General features: G+C 40.7%; 1 protein-coding gene across 5 annotated transcripts in view; it reads right to left on the bottom strand.

Annotated features, from left to right (window-relative positions):
- Fggy (FGGY carbohydrate kinase domain containing) overlaps window positions 1–19,588 on the bottom strand; it is a 394,333-nt gene that overhangs the window by 333,228 nt on the left and 41,517 nt on the right. The window lies entirely within an intron of this gene.

Below are 19,588 nucleotides of genomic sequence, written 5' to 3'. Positions count from 1 at the left end.
CTGGCTATCATAGCATTGCATATTTGTTTATTGTCTTTCTTTCCTCCAAGACTGTAACCTCTGTGATATCAAGGACTTGTCAGTCTTGTTCACCATATTTGATGATGGTCTCCTCTCCTTCCCCTATCCCCCAGGCTGAGTGGAAACCACACAGTTCTCATTCTAATTTATGAGAACCTGACTGGATTATGGAAAGACATGGGAGCTGGCTGAACCAATCAGATTTCTTCTCCCAGAAATTTAGAATGTCTATTCAGTAGAGCCATTTAACTCCTGCCTGTGAATGGAATTGGGGAACTGGGGTCTGGATGTAAGATAAAACTTGGAAACTGTGAAGTGGCCACTATCTACCAAGCATGTAGAAACAAAGAAAACACACACACACACACACATATGCACATACACACACACAGGGTAAAGGGAACTGAAGCACTGTCAAGAAAAGGGTTCCTACCACTCAGGCAACTTTCTATGTCCTGTATGCAATTATTCTCTCTAGAAGAGGCTAATGAAAGGAATTTATCATAAACTCAAGGGCATTTGGGGGAATGTACAGGCAACAAACCTGAAGTTCCAAATGAGACATATTCTAATATCTGCTAGAGGGCAACACGCAGTAGGTACTCAATAAATATTTACTGAATTGAAAGACATACTGTTCAGTTTCTCCTTCCGATCCCTCTCTTCTGAGCAGTGCTGCAACATTTATGAAGGGACCCACGTGAGTTACCTCCTCAGAGCAACACAAAAGTGTCCAGTGCTGTTTGTTCAATTTTACATACAACCACAACTTTACCTGCATGCTTCTAGCCAGAGCCAAACAAAAAAATCTTCACAAATTCAGAGTACAAGTGCTTATGCTAGATCTTGTTTTGGGTCACTGGAACATAGCCAGCAGACAGCCACTGTGAACAATGAAACCCAAACAGAATGTCTCTAAGAGAATTTTAGGACTTTTGCCCAAAGGAGACATTCTGGAATTGGAGGAGTGAGGGATCCAGGAGCATCATTTCCTCCTGAGACCACACCTGCTTCACTGACAAAGCCAGAGACCTGAGTAAATCTTACAATAGGATGAGGAAACAGAAAGAGCACATTGTTGGAAGTACAAGGTATCTTTAAGAATGCACATGATCTGTGAAGGAAAAATCCCTGCTTTCTCTACGAAAACAAAGTCTAGAGATTAGGCAGCAAAGAAAAGCAGGGAGAATTTGGGTGAGAGAGAGAGTGTGTCCAGAAGTCTGATCCCTTTCTTCCAGATATTAACTAGCTGTCTGTGAGTGTCCCATGCAGTTCTTCATTGAGTTGCATGATTCACAAGGACTTTGCAACCCCAGTCCCAACTGCCAGATTGGCCAAGACCCCTGGAGATGAGATTTTTTAATATGGTTTTATGGGAAAATCTCTCTGTCCTTCCTCCTCTCCAATCAGTGCAATACCAGTCACAGGCCCCAACCTCACTGAGTCAATTCTGTCCCAGTAGCCATTGGGCCTGCATCATGCCTTGACTGGCCTCTTGTTTCCTCCACAGTTTGAAAAAGGGATCCCACAGCCTCATCTTGTTTGATTCTCAGGGCCATTCAGAGGTGTGCAGGTGATACATAATACACTCTTACCAAGGATGTAGAAACTTAGGGTCAGACCCCAAGGCCTTAGCCCTAATGTTAGGTACCTGTTCTAATATTGGTGGTCTTTCCTTCCCCAATGCCACAGTGACCACCCTGAGGCTCCTAACCCTAGAAGAGCTGTGTCTGGGCCTTCTGGAAAAGTTACACTGAAAGCTACTGCCATTCTTTACAGCACAAAACAAACAAACAAACAAAAGCCCTTCCAAATACAATTTTTTTTAAAAAACAATCTCAAAAGTTCCAGAAATTTCTATTTCAGTCTTGAACTAATCACTGAACTTCTATGAACCTAACAACAGTTTGGGTTAGAGAGAACACACAGTTGACCCTCCACACTTGCCAACATTCGCTGCATCTTATTATGTGATAGCTTACTCCAATTCAAACTAGGAGCCTTCTGTGCTGAAGTCGTTCTGTCAAGTCTTTCTGTCCTCCAGGTACCAAGCAACTAGTTTTTCAAGAAAAAAAGGATCAGCAATGATATATGACTCGGCATTACAGGTTTCTACATTCCCACAACAATCCTTTGAGCTAAGCAATCTGCCAGCTTGAAAGCAACCAAATCATTTATTACTTCATAAAACCATAGTCCTTCTTGGGAAGAGGCTCACATGGCTGTGAGTGCGGAGAGAGAGTATGTCCCAGATTCAAGGCCAGCCATCAGTTGCCCTGCCAGCCTCAGGGCAGAGAAGAAGAGCCTTTGCCTTTTGCCTCCCACTGCAACATCCCAGCAGCTGTAAGGTTTCTGCTGCTTCTAGACACCGAGGACACTGGTGAGGGAAACAAGGAAGCCACTCTGACAGCAGAGAGTCTAGAAGCAACATAAGAAACTAGGGATGGCAAGGTAAAGAAAGATCATCCAAGTATTTTACAATTAAGTTGCAAAGAGATTTTCTCTGGCTCCCTGTGGTGTGCAGTGATTAAATGGAAGGAACAGAGATCCTGCACTCTCTGCTCATAACTGATCCTGTCTACACATTCCCAATGCTCATGGTATTTTTCAGAACAACTACCCATGAAACTTTACTACCCTTACTCTGTTCAAGACCCCAAATTAGGGCAGACAGACCACTGAGGAAAGAAGTTTCAGGAAGAAACTTAATCCTCAACATCTTTCTTAAAAGAAAAATGATGCTGAAAACATGGAGTGGATCATAAGCCCCTATGAGAACCTCCCCGGAATGAATGAAACAACTGTGTATTTCAAACTCCTGTCCACAGAGACCAAGACCAAACACTAGAAAGGGTACACAGGCAGGTCAACTGAGGTTGGTGCTACTGGAGGCATCTCTCTAACACTGAAGACTCACCATTCCACTTCTTTCTTTAAACAGTTCTCATAGCCCCTTGGTTCAAGTTGCCATTATCATTATCATATGATGACTTCCTCCCTCATGGCCTCTCTGTAACAATCTCCACTTAGTCCTCACATCATTCGTTTACTTTCCTAATACATTACATTCTTTATTTCTGTGCCTCTGTTTAGGCAGGTGCCTCTACCTGGATTGACTCTCTGACCTTCTCCCCTTATCAAATTTTTGCCGTGGACTCAAATCCTTAATCCTCAGAAGTTACCCTTGCTGGGAGACCACCCCCACCATCTCACTTCTGCATTCCACACTGTATCTGAATTACATATTCATGTACCTTGATCTACCTCAATATAACAAACTTCTGGAAGACAAAAGACAAGAAAAACTCATGGGGAAAAAACACACAAAACTTCAGGAGGTACAAAAAAAATTAAAGCTAATCCTTTTCAAAAGCAAGTTACAATGGAATTGGAGAAAGATGTGCACAAAGGCAAAGGTAATTAAAAGTATGACGTATGACAATAATGTAATGAGCCTGATACCAAGGTTTGGTGAGTCAGCCTCAACTTCATCATAATATTTTGTGTGGTCATATATCTGCCTGTAATGACTAATCACAGGGTTCAGAGAAGAGAAAGGGCTTGATGGCTAGAAAAGGCTTCATGGTGGGGAGATTTGAGCTAAAGCCTAAAGGTCAAGTAGAATAAATATCAATGCTACTGGAGAGAAAGATACCCAGGAAACAAAAATCTGAACTGATGAGACAGATTATTCCCATTAGAGAAGAGTTTGCTTAACTGTGCCATCATATGATTTATTTGTAAAATGAAATAATTTCATTATATAATTCATTTTCAAAAGCTAGACTTAAATGCAATCCTTTCCCTACCTCCCCGAAGCCCTGCTCTTGTACTGACAGATAAACTCATCATCCACACTAGAGCTGATTCCCAACCATGAAAATGTTACCAATTGCATGACAACTGATCAGATTCAGCAAAGCTGACTTTGTCCAGGACAGTGATACCACCTCAAGTACCAGGAAAATAAGGCTATAGTATGTGAAGTCAAAGAACATTAAAGTCCAGCATGTCTGAGTCTGAGAGCTGTCCTCATCATTTCCTAAAGCTGTGTGGCTTTAGAAAAATTAATACCCCAAAACCTCAGATTCCTCAAAGCCAATATTACTAGCACTTATCCCAAAGGATGTTGTGAACATTAAATGAAATAAGATGACAAGATTCACTCACCACTGCTACAGAGCTTCATATTTTTCAAAGCACTTTGACATGCATGATCTCATCTGAGCTGTATAATTCCTTAAAGCAAGGAAGGAAAGAAATTATATACCTCACTTTTCAGATTAGGAAGCTAACACCCAGAAAGGGACCATGATGGTCCCAAGGTCAAGGACAGAAAGCAGAATGTCAGAATAAACTTTCTATCTCTTAACGTCCAGCCCAAGGTTAGTTCAGGTCTCTGTCTCCCTAAAGCATGAAAAATGCACAAGTGCCAAGCAGACAGGAGAGATTCCATGTGAACTAGGCAGGACAACTCTTTTTTGGTGGTCTTGTCTACAGGAGGGAGGGAAGGAGGGAGTACTAATATGCAAAGAAGGTTCTGGAAAGAGTAAGAGGGTCTTGGAATAGGAACAAAAGAAAGCAGACATGTGAACAAGTGGAGAAGGGAAGAGATCTTCATTACTACCTCCTTCTCCAGGATTCCCTCCTGCCCTTCTCATCAAGACTCTCCTGGCTCCTTCAAGAGCTCCTTTTCTTAGTTCATCTTTCGATGTGGATGCTCCCCAGGATCTCGGCCTCAGTCATATGCTCTCTCACTGTTCACATGCTCCTGGTGCATCTCAAGGTTACTCCCATGATTCCAACCAACTGCAAGTTGAATGCCATGCCAAATCTCAAACTCCGATTCCAACTCTCCTGAGACATGTCTCCTGGGTGTCCCCCTGCACCTCCAACTCAACATGTCCAAGGCAGAACCTGTGTTCTTCTCCTGAATGGCTTCCTTCTCCTTGATTTTTCTGTTTGTTGGTCTGGTGAACAAGGGAGTAATCGTCTTTCTCTTCTCTCTCATCCTTTACATCTAATCATCCTTCCAATTTAAATTCAGTTAATTGTTCCCACCTCTTCAGGCCCTTTAAGAGTCAGATACTCATCAGTTAGGACTCAAATATGATGGTATCCACTCCATGAAATTGTCCCTGCTCCCCTGAGCTGGATGCCCCTGTTCTGTGCCCCTACAATACTCTGAATATGCCTACCATTGCACTTCCCATCATCTGTTCACATCCCTGACCTTCTCATTAGACTAAAAGCTCCTCTAAGGCGGGAAGTGTGGTTTTTAAAATCCCTCTATTCCTAGGACCAAGCATTATATCTGATATATAGATGATGAGTAATGTTAACTGAATGAGTGAATAAATGAATGAATGAGCAGAGATATACAAACTAAATAAGAGTTTGTGGAAATGAAAATAAGGAATGAATGGATAAATGAATGAGCTTGTGAATAATAACTGTCCCAGTTTCTCCTTTTTCATTCAAGTTAATGGCTTTTCTCAGTCTGTTTCAGGAGCAAAGACATATTTTAGCCAAGCCCAACTGCCAGGAAGATAAATTTCTCCTCTCAGGGTGAGTAGGTCCTTTGGAGAAGTTTCATTTTAATTGGAAAATGGATTCATTCACTTCCTGGCATAGACTCCTGGGTCAGTGCAGCACCATTGAATGGCTGCCAAGTGCCAACAGAGAGGGGGACTGCAGCGGAAAAAGAGTTCCATCAAATTGGAGTGCTTTGGGACATTTGAGGACAACCCACTCTTAGTTCCAAACTAACTCACATGGATGCCCCCTTTTTTTTCTTCCCCCAAATGTCCTTCAAAGCAAACTTTATACATCTTTACATATCCCCAACCCAGAAAAGATGGGTGTTCTTTACTTTCCCAATTGGCATTTCCTTGGGATCTGCTTACTTGGGTATGAACATCCTAACCTGTTCATTTATTCAACTGTTGCAGTCATTTCCTATTGGGAATGAACAAGGTGACATCTGAGAAATTCCTTCATAACATGAGCAGTAACATAAGATGAGAACTTCATAACCTCTTTCTTGTGAAGGATCCATAATGATCCAATCTCATAGAAAATATCACTTCTAGGAACACATCTTGTATCTTTTGTCAAGAGTCCTTGTACGAGGTACTCAGAGCTCTGTGAGCAGCTAGACAGTTCTGTATTTCATCATCCCCCAGCATACTAGCACACACCTGACCACAAACCAGGGCTGACAGATATTTCATTTGAGAATTAGTTATTTGATATTAACTCTAAGGATACAGATGAATAAATTATCCTCTTTCCCTAAAAATGAGCCAAGAGCCTACTAGGGGAGATTGAGGCCCACTTACAATTTTGAGAAGAGCATGGACAATGGAGGAGACTCACAGTTACTGGAGATGTGCCAGAATAGACACATGAACATGTAAAACTCAGTAAACTGAATCCAACCAATAAGCCTGTGAGTTCAACTTTGCTGTAAATGAACAAAGTGAGACCCACAGACATTAGGTGACTAACATAACCGGTGGTAGGTAGAAGAACTGAGGTTTGAACTAAGGTGAGTCAGCCTCCCAAGATGGAAAAGTGTGATGGAACTAATATTCAAATAATAATAAAACAAACATTTAAGAAGTGCTTAATATGTGCTGGATGCTGTTCTAAACAGTTGACATACACTTGCTCATCGGATCTCTCAACAAACCTATGGCACATGTACTGTTATGGTCATCAGTAATCATCAGAGGTTGGGGAAATTGAAATAAAGAGTAGTTGAGTAGCTTACCCAAGGCCACACAGCTATGCAATATCAGTGCTGGGTTATACATCCCCGCTGGGAGGCTCTGGAGAAGAGGCTCCACTGTGCAGAGTAGCTGGACCTGAACCACTCCACTAGAACTGCCACTGGACCTGTCAGTTTGGAGAACTGGGGATTGTGAAGATTAAATAGGAAGCCTGGGGACACTCACAAAATCCTGTTCCCAATCTTCAAATTATTTACTGGCTAAGTAGAACAAAGAATTTGTACATATGAAACACTCCAGAGAAAGATAAAAGTAATACTGAGTAATTCAAATTCTTATAAACTAAGATCTCTCCATGGTCACAAGGAGATACACTTTCTCATGCATCAGGGAGAGGAGAGAAGTTATCTAGGAGGAAGCATATGATCTGCATAAGCAGAGAAGGCAAAGAGCAAGGAAGGAGAATGGAGGCCATCAGGTGGGGCAACTGCCTGAGGAAAAGAGCTAGAGGCAGCATAACTACAGACGTGAATCATAAGTGGGACTGAGAGACTGTGCTGAAATGTCAGAGGCAAATCTGGATTTGTGTTAGACGCTCAGGCCAGAAAAGAATGGGATCCACTCTCAGTTCTTGAGCAGAGGGTGATTTGTGAATGTGTTTTAGGGAGGATGGGATGGCAACAACATAGCAGGAATCCTGGGAAGAGTGGGGAGGTAGGAAGATCCATTTCCATGTACATTTCTGACAAAGAGAAAGCAGAAAAGCAGAGAAAAAGGAAGGGAAAATGGAAAATGAAGGGGAAAAAGGAGGATGAGTAGGAGAGAAAATGAAACAAGAAAAACTAGAAGAAGAGGCTAAGAATAAAGATAAGATAAAAGCGAAAGATGGACAAAGAGGCCAAGGGAAGATGGGGTGAAGGGATAGAATAGGTCAAACATGAGAATGAATAAAATGACCAAGATGGAAAAAGGAAGTGAGAGGGAATGACAGAAAAGGCTGGTTTAAAAAAAAAAAAAAAAACCATGGAGCACAATAGCAGCACCATGACAATGTCCTAGACAAGATAAAACATGGGGAAGGGAGGGCAGCAACCAGACGGGCTCTCCTTCTGCATGCTCTTTCCTCTGGGTGGATGAAGTCATGGCTGATGTCACTGTCTCTGAGTCACACGCCCCCAAAAGGAGGAGGAAAGGCTGGTCAATCAGCCCCACCCCCATGGACAGGAGTGGTTAATCCACTGCTTCATCCTTGGGGGCACAAGGGGACTGCAGGAGGAGAGCCTCTCTGTCTGCCAGGGAGGACTCTGCATTGAAAGTGCTGAGAGCTCATCTACCAAGTTTTTAAATTCAGGTCCTCAAGCTAGGAAAGTCAGAAAATGTGCAGCAAATGGCTTCTGCCTTTTTGTCTGTGGCTGATAGGTAAAGGAGCTCTATCCATAATGCCCCAAAAGAATATTCCATCATAAGCAGCATTGAATACATAAAAGGGACTTGACTGGCTTACCGTGCTACTTTCTTACCATTCTAAGCTCCCACCTTACTGTAGTGGCAGCCCCATGGTGATCCTGTTTATAGACCACCCACCCCACGTGTTCATGACCTAACTGCAATTCAGCCAATGGCCTGCTAACCAACATGTCACCACCTCCTCACCTCTTTATCCTAACATGGCTTTGTTACCCAAATTTCCACTCCACTTACACTGCTGATTTCACCCATCTCTATTCCAGAATAGGAGAACCTGAGGACAGCAGCTCTGTGTTGTTTATTGCCATGTTCCCAATATTTAACAAACTAACTGGAATAAATTTCCAACAAAGATTTGCTGAATGAATCAGAGCCCTTGAACAACTCTGGCAGGAACTGATGAGCACCACAATTCTTACAGCCATCATCCAAAGAATGATGGTTGGTGAAGACAGTACCATCCAAGGTACTGCTGAGGTACAAGTGAAACTGTTCTACAACATTTGATTGGGGCATCTCAGGATGGATTTGCTTTCTCCCTGGTTCCTTCTCTCCCCCAACCTTGCTCTGGGAGCTGCAGAAAGAGCATAGCTTGAGAGTAGAAACCTGGCCTTACCCCTCCGTTAGCTACACGAGGTGAGCCTCACTCACCCTGCTCTTGCCTGCTCCTGCTCAAACAGGAAATCTTCTAAGGAGTTCATGTTCAACAGTGAAGCTTCATTTTGACAACCCCCTTCTTAAGGTTGCTTATATGTTGGTTGTTCTTCACCTTGTTTTGAAGGTTGAAGAACAAAAAGTAGCCTCTGTTTTGAAGAGGTTGAAAGTAAGTCTACCTTTTTTACAGTGGCTTATTTAGGTCCACATTTTGCAAAATATCTTGTTTCTATTTTCTATGGTTTTGAAGTATCATCCAAAGGCCTGTGTGACCTTCAGAAAGTGGGACCTAATAGGTTACTGGGGGAGTGCCCTTGAGTGGAGATATTGGGACCATGTTCTCTTCTCTTCTCTTCTCTTCTCTTCTCTTCTCTTCTCTTCTCTTCTTTCTCTCTCTCTCTCTCTCTCTCTCTCTCTCTCTCTCTCTCTCTCTCTCCTTCCTGGCTGCCATGAGGTAAGCAATTACATTTGCCATGCTCCTCACCATGATGTATTTACTGCCTCACCCCAGCCCCAGTAGCAATGGAGACAGCTACTATGGACTAAAACTTCCAAAACTGAGCCAAGATTAACTTCTCTTTTTGAGTTTTTTTTTTAATCTCAGGCATATGTTACAGTAATGAAAAGCTGACTAATACATCTTTATTATTGTTTCTGGAAAACAAAATTTTTTTAAAAATTATTTTAGTTTTAAGTAAAAATAGTTTTTTAAATAGGGAATTCTTTTTTAAAAAAATTCTTGTATTTAATTCAAATGTATGCCAATATCTTTCAAATGAAGGTAATTTTCAGAAACAGTTGCTCTGGTCAGATGGCTTAAAGAGATTTCTGGAATATTCACATTTACCCTTATTAACGAACATTTCAGATTTAAATCTAATCTAAAACTATAACACTGCTTTCTAAATTTTCATTATATAGTGTTAACAAGCTTAATTGCAAATGAATAGAATAGTCAAGGTAGTAAAATCACTTTCTCTCCCCCCCCCATATATTCCCTCCAAGCTGTCCATAAAGTTTAAACAAAATTATTTTAGAATGTGCCTACCCCTTGAACTAGGTGAGTTCTATTTTCCGTCACTGTTGGATTTCTTAAATGCATCAACAGATAATTATATGAAAAATACAGCTCATGAATTTTCTTTCTAAAAATCAACTTTGTCAGTTGTCATCATTATCATCAAATGCATCACTCCTACCAGCTTTCTACAATTTACCATATACCTTCTGATACATAATACTGCCATTGACTCCCTTTCACAAAGAGGAAATGAAGGACTATAGTGAAGGGAACTGTGCAACTCATGCAGACAGTAGGCAAAAATTCTGGGGAGAAACCCTGACCACTTGAACTCCAAACCCAATCTCCCACCCCACTGTCCAGCTGCTGCTTCCCAGGACGTGGGCGGTGCCTGATAAATACTTGCACAGTGATTCACTCTCCTTCTCAGGTCCATTGGTTTGCCGCTGACCCCTGGCCAAGGCCAGACCACATGGCCATATGCCAAGACAACTGCAGGAGGCTTTTCTCTTGTCCGACTCTCTCCACATCTCTGAGCTTCACACAATGCCAGCGGTGTAGAAGAACTTCAGGGGTCATATGCACCAGCTGTTCCCAAAGGCCAAAAACATGGGCTGGTGCTAGTCCATGATCAAAACTTTTCACGAATCAGTGGTCAAGTAACGAGAGTAAAAATAATGATAGAAAAAAAATAAAGTCCTTATTATCAATACAATTATGAATAATTAATTGGGAAAAAGAAAGAAAGCTTTTATTTCCTAATAGCTTGTTTCACTTTACTTGGGTAATATCCCAGATTCTACACATGTGGCATTACTAGGTGAGGCGAGGACACAGTTCAGACAGGAGCAAAGCCATAATGAGAAGCAGAGTCCAGGCAAGGCAGAGCCACTTAGGCAGCTCCTTAATTCCCTCTGAACAGTCCCTCTGCAGTTTTAAGTCCAAAGACACTGCTGTTTGAGACTACAAGGCCTAGAGGCCACACCAAGCATTCTGAAAGGATGTGGGTATGGCTACTGACAGGGCCATAGAGCTGAGATCGTACTCTCTCTCAATACTAAAGTCATTCACAGATCTCACCTAATCCATAGCCTCTCCATGCAGGGAGGCTTCAGACACCCATCAGCCTTTACAGAAATCCTGCAGTCACTATATCACGCAACCAGCACAGCGGTCAAAGCTCAACACACAGGGATACACTTTGAGTGAGGACTTGGCTCAGAAGTACTTCCAGAGCTACTGGGTTCATAGGAGGCTAAAAAATAACTAGTTTAGTTATATACATACTTAAAGGAATGCAAATGAAAGGAAGAATACACCTTTTTAAGAGGTGACTACAAGGTACTGGGGTATAAACAAAAGTTTGGGGTTAAAATTTGTGAAGCACAATCTCAAATACGATTCTTTAACTGTGAATCTAACTTTGGACATCTAAATTTTAGAAACTGGATAACTTTTATTATGAGTTCATATATTTATCCTAAAAATTAAGGATGGACAGATACATTCTCTGGGATTTGAAACTTAAATAATGATAACTCACTCTCTCTACCTAGGGGTCTCATCTGTGGACACAGGCATCTTGCTTGATGAAGGCTAGAATTTGACCAGCTATCCTCTATAATATCTATTTAAATTTATTTCTTATAGTCATAAAACCTAGACTTGGGGCAGGGCATGCACTTATCATGGACAAGGCCCTGGGTTAGATCTTCAATACCACATACAAAAAAAAAAAAAAACTCCGAAACTATTTGGGAAAACTCATGATTTTGTTCCAGCATTAGGAGAATTAGCAGCTACAAATAGTAATATACTTAATCCCCTCCATCCTCAGTTTCTTCATCAGCAAAGAAAGTGATCACATCCTCCTTGCCTGACTTTCATAGGAATTAAATAAGATATAAAAAGTGTACAGTGGACAGTAAATAAAATCTAGTGTAGGTGTTGGTCAGGGTTGTAGAGAGCTAACAAACAGGGTTAATATCTTAATTAGAACTGATTAAATATCTCACAAAGGTAAAGGGCTTTTAAGATTTCAAACTGCTTTTACAGGTGTAATAATGTCCAACTTACTCTAAAATCTCCAGATGTACTGATAGAGGCAGAGAGATCCAGATAAAGGGTAATGGTAGAGCTTCTGGGAGTTTGTTGCAGAATGCTTACCACTTTTCTTTATGTTTGAAATTTGACATAATATCTCTGGAGGAAAAAATGGCTTTTGCAGCCTCTTGCTCTTGTCGTAGATGTGGGAGTTCTATAAGATAAAGGGTAAGCTTGGCTCCCTCTTGTCTTTCCATTGCAGGTATAGTGCTTTGTATGTGGTAGTTACTCAACAAAAGTTTGTTTCACTGAATAAATGAATGTATTCTTACAATAGTATAAATTATTTTCACTCTGAAGACAACAGGGGGAATAAATAAAAACTAAAGCAACCTAAATGTGCAGAGAAACAAGTTCTACCCATGCAGAAGAGTACCCTGTTTAATATCTTTTTTCGACTCCTATATTGCTGCCCCCTTTGCCCAAATCAAAATCTATTGACCCTGGTTTCTATTGACCCAGATTCCTAAGGTGATAGTCAACATGTTAACAAGTTATTATTTCATGATACACATTAAATGTGTTGTCCTTTTTAGTGTCTTTTCTGAAGATAGTATTTCCTCCCAGAAGTGTGACCTCTATTTAAGCCACTGTGAAAAAAGAATTCTGTTCATTTTTCTTTTTTTATCCAATCACACCACACAGGCATCAAGCCAAATAAATGTATCAATCTTTCTCTCACCTCTCTGCTAACACTAAAAACTCCTAAAAGGGGCTGAACAGTAGTCAAGAAGGCTGGCAGCAAGCTAGCCAGACAGGTCTTTAGCATGGCACTCATAGGTCTGCCTCCTGTAGACATGAAAATTATAGTGCTAAGAATCTAACAAACCAAATGAAGAAGCAACATGGTGTCACAGAAAAAAAAAAAAAAAAAAAAAAAAACAGGGCCAAAAGGAACTTCCTTAAGACCCAGTCCTCAGCTCTATAGAAAAGTCATTTCATCTCTTTGAAGCTTATTATATTCATCTTAAAATGTGGAACACGGTAAATTTTATCTCAAAGGGCCATGTCATAGATCAAATAAAAGAATATATGTCAATGCTAACCATAACCTATAAAGTAAAATACAAAAAAAAAGTCTCATAATAAAAGCTGGCATTTTAAGGGAGAGAGAAGGGAAATTGCATGGAAATGGAAGGAGACCCTCATTGTTATACAAAATTACATATAAGAGGAAGTGAGGGGAAAGGGGGAAAAAACAAGAGAGAGAAATGAATTACAGTAGATGGGGTAGAGAGAGAAGATGGGAGGGGAGGGGAGAAGAGGGGGGGATAGAAGAGGATAGGAAGGGCAGCAGAATAAAACATACACTAGTATGGCAGTATGTAAAAAAGTGGATGTGTAACCGATGTGATTCTGCAATCTGTATACAGGGTAAAAATGGGAGTTCATAATCCACTTGAATCAAATGTATGATATGTCAAGAGCTTTGTAATGTTTTGAACAACTAATAATAATAATAAAATTTAAAAAAATTTAAAAGCTGGCATTTATTAAATGTTACTACATATCAAGAGTAGCACGGTCTATTCCCTAAAGACCTAATAAGAGCATGCTACAGGGACACTGCTACATCGATGTTCATAGCAGCACAATTCACGATAGCAAGATTGTGGAACCAACCTAGATGCCCTTCAATAGATGAATGGATAAAAAAAGTGTGGCATTTATACACAATGGAGTATTACTATGCATTAAAAAATGACAAAATCATAGAATTTGGAGGGAAATGGATGGCATTAGAGCAGATTATGCTAAGTGGAGCTAGCCAATATTTAAAAAACAAATGCCAAATGACTCCTTTGATATAAGGGGAGTAACCAAGGACAGGGTAGGGACGAAGAGCTTGAGAAGAAGATTAACATTAAACAGGGATGAGAGGTGGGAGGGAAAGGGAGTGAGAAGGGTAATCACATGGAAATGGAAGGTGATCCTCAGGGTTATACAAAATTACATATAAGAGGAAAGGAGGGGTAAGACAAGATAATACAAGTGGAAGAAATGATTTACAGTAGAGGGGGTAGTGAGAGAAAAGGGGAGGGGAGGGGAGGGGAGGGGGGATAGTAGAGAATAGGATAGACAGCAGAATACATCAGACACTAGAATGGCAATATGTAAATCTATGGAAGGGTAACTGATGTGATACAGCAATCTGTATACAGGGTAAAATTGGGAGTTCATAACCCACTTGAATCAAACTGTGAAATATGATATATTAAGAACTATGTAATGTTTTGAATGACCAACAATAAAAAAAAAAAAACTGGAAAAGACAAAAAAAAAAAGTAGCACGTTTTTCCTAGTCTGCATTTTAAAATTATTTTGTTGGGCTATAAAACTAAAGAAATACCTTACATATTTGGCATAAATCAAATATGCAAATATAAGAAGGATAAGGAAAGGATTCCTGCTCTAGGTAGATGAACGCAGGATGTTAGCCTCAACACTCTGTGTTTAGTTATGAGCCCCGTTTATGAGCAGACCACCGGGGGGAGAAAATCCACAACAGATGCCCAATGGCAGCCAACTGTACCGGCCTCCGTGCTCAAAAGCTGTGGGAATCTAGTCCCAACATAGACAGCCCCTCATAAACATTCTAAAGAGAGGCTTTTTGAGTTAGTAGATGAGTCTTAGATTCTCCTGGGTGGGAGGGGGAGGTGAAGGGAACATCTGTAAAAATGCGTATGCACTAAGAAGTACAAAGACCTGGAGAGGCCTAGGGGAGTGTCTCTGCTGCAACCCAGGGCCCTTTTTCACTCCATTCACAAAATAAGCTGAGACTCAGGTAATGGGACTGCAGACAAGGGGGTGGGGGTGTCTTGGGTGGAAAGGAGTGGTAATGCTCCAAGCCTTTGCCACAATGGGAAGAGAAATTCACTTAGGCTGGGCATGCAATAGACCTTTAACTTGGAGAGACACACCTAGCAATCAAAAATGGCATCATAGATGATTTACTAAGTTCATCTATTTGCCCATCTATCAAACTATTTACTGAATTATTAACGTTAGAGGCTAAATAGTGCCTTATATGCTAGGTACAAGATAAATAAGGTGCCTTATGGTATAATGTTTTCCAGGGTGGTGATCAGCAGAAGATGATCATAAGCAAAGCAGAAGACAGGACCCTAGTCAACACTGGAAGGAGAGTTAAGAAGAGCTTCCTGGAGTGGGTGAAGGCTGAGTCTTGAGTAATTAGTATGTTCTTCAGGTAAAGGAAGAAATTATTCTGTTTGCCAGGCAAAAGGAAACCCATGAGCAAGACGCAGAGGTGTGAAATAATACCAGCATATGGGCATGGAATCGTTAAGAGCCTTTGACCAAAAAATTTGCCATCTGGAAAGTCTTTCCATTGCCTTAAGCATTTGTTATAGGAAAAGTAATGATGGATTCCTTGAATAAGTTCCCAAAGCCTGGGTCTCAAATTTGAATGCCTGGAAGGGGAGGGTTGGAAAGGAAAACCAGTGAAGCAGCCTGGGAGGAGACCTCTGTGAAATGAAGAATCCCAGCCCCTTCCAGAGAGGGCAGCCCCTGCTCAGTGCCAGCCTGCTCCTTCCACATGGAAATGTGGGACTGGGACTGCCAGGGCCCTTCATTCTTTTTTCTAAAGAAGCAGAAAATCTGGATTTTTATGGGAAATTTCTTAGTTTTAAATGGTGGAAATTAATTTGAAATTGCCCCTCTCCCTGGGGCCTCTAAACATAGGGTGGGTCCAAACAAACTTTCCTGGGGGCCACAATCAGCCTGTGAGCTGCCAGCTTATGGCCCTGGCAAGTGGGAAGGAAAGAGAGCCCTTTAAGAATAGGCAGTGAGGTGCACTGGTCAGAGCCCTGGAGCTGTCATCGGGCTGGACTCAGTGTATTGGACTCATTGGGGATTCTGGCTCTACCCTCCCTTATGTGGCTCTGGAGAAACTGCTTGAGCCTTCCAAGCCTTAGTTTCCTCATCTGTGTAGTGGGGTGATAACACTGGGTCACTGAGGAACTTAGGTGAAATTCTGAAGTGTTTTTTGAGAAAGTAGGCCCAAGAAGGAAAAAAAATCACTTGCTAAATAATGAAGTGGTATCAACCAGAAAGGCTGGCTATGACGACAGATTATTTTTTAATGGAAAATTACTAAGAAGTAATAAAAGAATGAACACTGTGCTATCTCAGTAGCAAACTGTTCCAACCATGGCCAGTGTCCCATTATTAATGTTTTTTGTGTCTGTGGTCAGTCCTTCTTCCTATATGGACAATTTCTTAAACCACATATACTTATAAGCTTGTACATTCAGTCTTGGAGCTTTTTCCCTTTAACACGACATGTAAACTTTGTTGTTGCTATACAAATATTTATTATCTACCTAGCATATATGCCAAACGATTTTTTTAAAGTCATAAAACAGATTGTGTCACACCCATGCTTAAAATCCATCAACCATTTCCCACTGCTCTTGGAATGAAATCTAAATTCCTGTCCAGGGCTTCAAGGCTGTGCATGCTCTGGCTCTGCCCACTTCTCCAACTTATCTCTTACTACTCCATGCCCTGCTCAGACCCTCCCAACCCTGCTGACCTCCTTTGCTGATCTCATGAGGTGCTTTATACACACACACACACACACACACACACACACACACACACACAATCTTCTGCTTCTCCTCCCTGAAAAATCACATCATGCTAGTCAAACAAAACCTCCCAAGAGAGACCTGTGCTACCCATGCCAAATCTGTTCATCTGTGTTTTTCCTTCATAGCATTTTCCAGAAAACAAAATTTATTTTGTATGTCTTTATTTCTTGGTCTATTTACTCCCTTTCTGCACTAGACTTGAAGTTCCTAGAAGCCATGGCCCTCATCTCTCTCCTTCTTCTTGGAATCCCCAAAGCCTACCACAGTGCCTGTCACATAGTGTCTCACATAGGAGACACTCACAGGCGTTAAATGAAAACCCGAGTCCACCACCCACTATTCTCAGCCTCAAATCCTCTACTAACTTTTCTCTTGAACCAGTTCACATAGAATCTGGCACACAAACACACAGGGTAGCATTACAAATGGTGATGAGCCTACATTCTGGGTATAAAATCCTCATGTTCAAACCTCTGCCTTGCTTCTTACTATCAGAGTGACCTTGGAGAAGTTGCTTAAAGGTTCTATGCTTCTTTCTTTATCTGTGAAAGATAATTACTTCATAGGGTAGCTATGAGCATTAGATAAATTAACACCAGTGAAATACTCACGAAAGTGCCGATATATGATAAGACCATATACACATTAGCTCCTACTTGTATCTGTTTTCTTATTCTGTTCTTATGCTTAGTTGATCTGTATCTTTCTCATCTAATCAGACTGCAGTTTCTTAATGGTAGAGTCCATCGTTGATTCCCAAACTGAACCTCATAGGCTTCCATAGGTAGTGGGCAGGGGAATAGAGCCATGTCAGGGCTCTGATACCCATATGCTCACCTGGTGTGAGAACATAAGTCATTGCACTTTTCTGAACTTTAGTTTTTTCATCTGTAAAAAAATATATCTATCTCATACGATCCATGTGAAGATAATAAAATAATCTTTTAATCTTTATGAAAATTAAAAACAATTCTGGAACTGGAAGCTTGGTAAATTTTAGGGAAACAAGCAGAAGATAGTAAATCAGGAACTTTCAGCTCAAAATTGGCTGCTTTTGGTGTAGGTATCACACATCACATGTGACTGATCAAGAAGATGAATGCCTCTGAAAATAAGTTTTATACTCTTCTACTGTCTACTTTCCAAGATTCTCTGACATCCTGGTGTGGGGTTTAGATGCTTCCCTTAGCTATTAGTGAAACAGAAAGACACCCCACCTGTTATGGCCCACTCCATGAGGGAAGATACTCAAATGTTTAAAATTCTCTTGTTTGTTAGTAGCATGTTGCTGAAATGGCCACCAGTAAGGGAAAACATTTGTAAACACAATGGCTGAAAAAATAAACTGGTATTTAATATCTACTATATAAGCTGCATTACAGTCACCTCACAAAATTAGAATAATTCCTCAAGTTTGATATTATTATCCTCATCTTTCAGCCCAGCACACTGAGACTCAGAGAAGTTGATTTTGCTTATTCAAGGTCTCACTATTGGTGAGACATAGAGAAAGATTTAAGGGCAGTGTAAATAGCTTAAATCCTATATTTTTGTTGTTGTTGTTGTTATACATCTGTTATATCTCCCAATGTTTCTCAGTATCTTTTATTAGTTCTACTATGCATAAAAATTTATTCAGACTAACTGAGAAAGATTATGGTTTCCACCTTTGATTTTTTTTTAAAGAAGACTGGATTTTAAAGAAAGGAATTATACTGCTTATCTTTCATTAAGTTTAAAGATTAGAATAAACCTTAAGGTAGAGAAAAGATGAGATACTATCAAGAAGAATGAAAGAATAACACCAGACAAGGCATTAAAAATGAGCTGGCCAAGCTTCTTACACAGAAAGGACTAAAAGAACCAGGTTTTGCTGATCTCCAGCAGGGTTTTCTTTTCAACAGTTTCTACTGCAAAACACTCAACTGATCCTTTCCACAGCTGGCAGGAAGTCATCAGACTACTTCTCTTGGGACCCAACTCCCAGATTCCTCCAAAGACTCTACATGCACCAGAAAAGGCACAGTAAGACCAGCAGGCTCATTTAGTCTCTTGTATGTTATCAGCCGAATGGATGCAGAGGGGCAGGGGCAGGGGCTGGAGGTGGGAGGAACAGATTCCATTTCTTTTCTTTTCTGCTGACAATGGCAAAAAGAGGAAATGAGTTAAAAGTCAGATTGGAGTATCTCCCCTCCAAGCCCCCATTCATTATCTTCCATTAACACTGAGCTGTCAGATTCAACATCAGCCTGTTAACTTTTCTGACCTTCCTCAGTCTGTACCTTGTTATCCTACAATGTTTCATGTTTATAAAGATAGGTGACTCCAGCTGTTCCAGCCTGACGAACTTAATTTACATTTGGCCTTCATTAAGATGAGAGTCAGAATCATTGAGACCAAATGGAAAAGGCAGACTGCTGGTGGTTATAAAAAATTCAAATGGCAATTTTCCTTTTATCTGACAATTCTTATTAAGAAGATATACATCAAACTGAAACACATAAACCTTAAATGTAAAGGACATGATTAAAAGTTCATATTGCAAGACTAGGACCCAAGTGGCTTTGCCCAAGAGCCACAGTGGTCCTAGTACACCTTTTCTGTCTCCTAAGATGTCTGAAGTCCAAATTCTGCCCAACTCCCTCAAATCTCATCTAATCAGTCTCTTAATCCTGTTGGTATAATCCCCTAGAGATTTCTGGAACTCATCTTCCCATCCCATAGTTTAGGCCTCACTAGGTCTCACCTGGACTACAAATTATTATCTGCTCTCTCAAATTATTCAAAAAAATATGTGTTTAGCAGCTACCAGAGGCCAGCCATTTGATTAGGATTAGTCGCACTACAATAGACAAAATGGACATGATTTCCATTCATCTATGGATGATAACGTTGGGGGGCAAGCATCATAAGAATCACCTTACAAACTGGCATCTTCACAATTCAGGAAAGAGTCAATGAAGTAAAATTAAGAA

The sequence above is a fragment of the Urocitellus parryii genome, chromosome 11 (genome assembly GCF_045843805.1).
Source record: "Urocitellus parryii isolate mUroPar1 chromosome 11, mUroPar1.hap1, whole genome shotgun sequence".
In the NCBI taxonomy this organism is placed as follows: domain Eukaryota; kingdom Metazoa; phylum Chordata; class Mammalia; order Rodentia; family Sciuridae; genus Urocitellus; species Urocitellus parryii.
The sequence above is the reverse complement of the archived record's forward strand: the minus strand, read 5'-3'. Positions and strand labels throughout refer to the sequence as shown.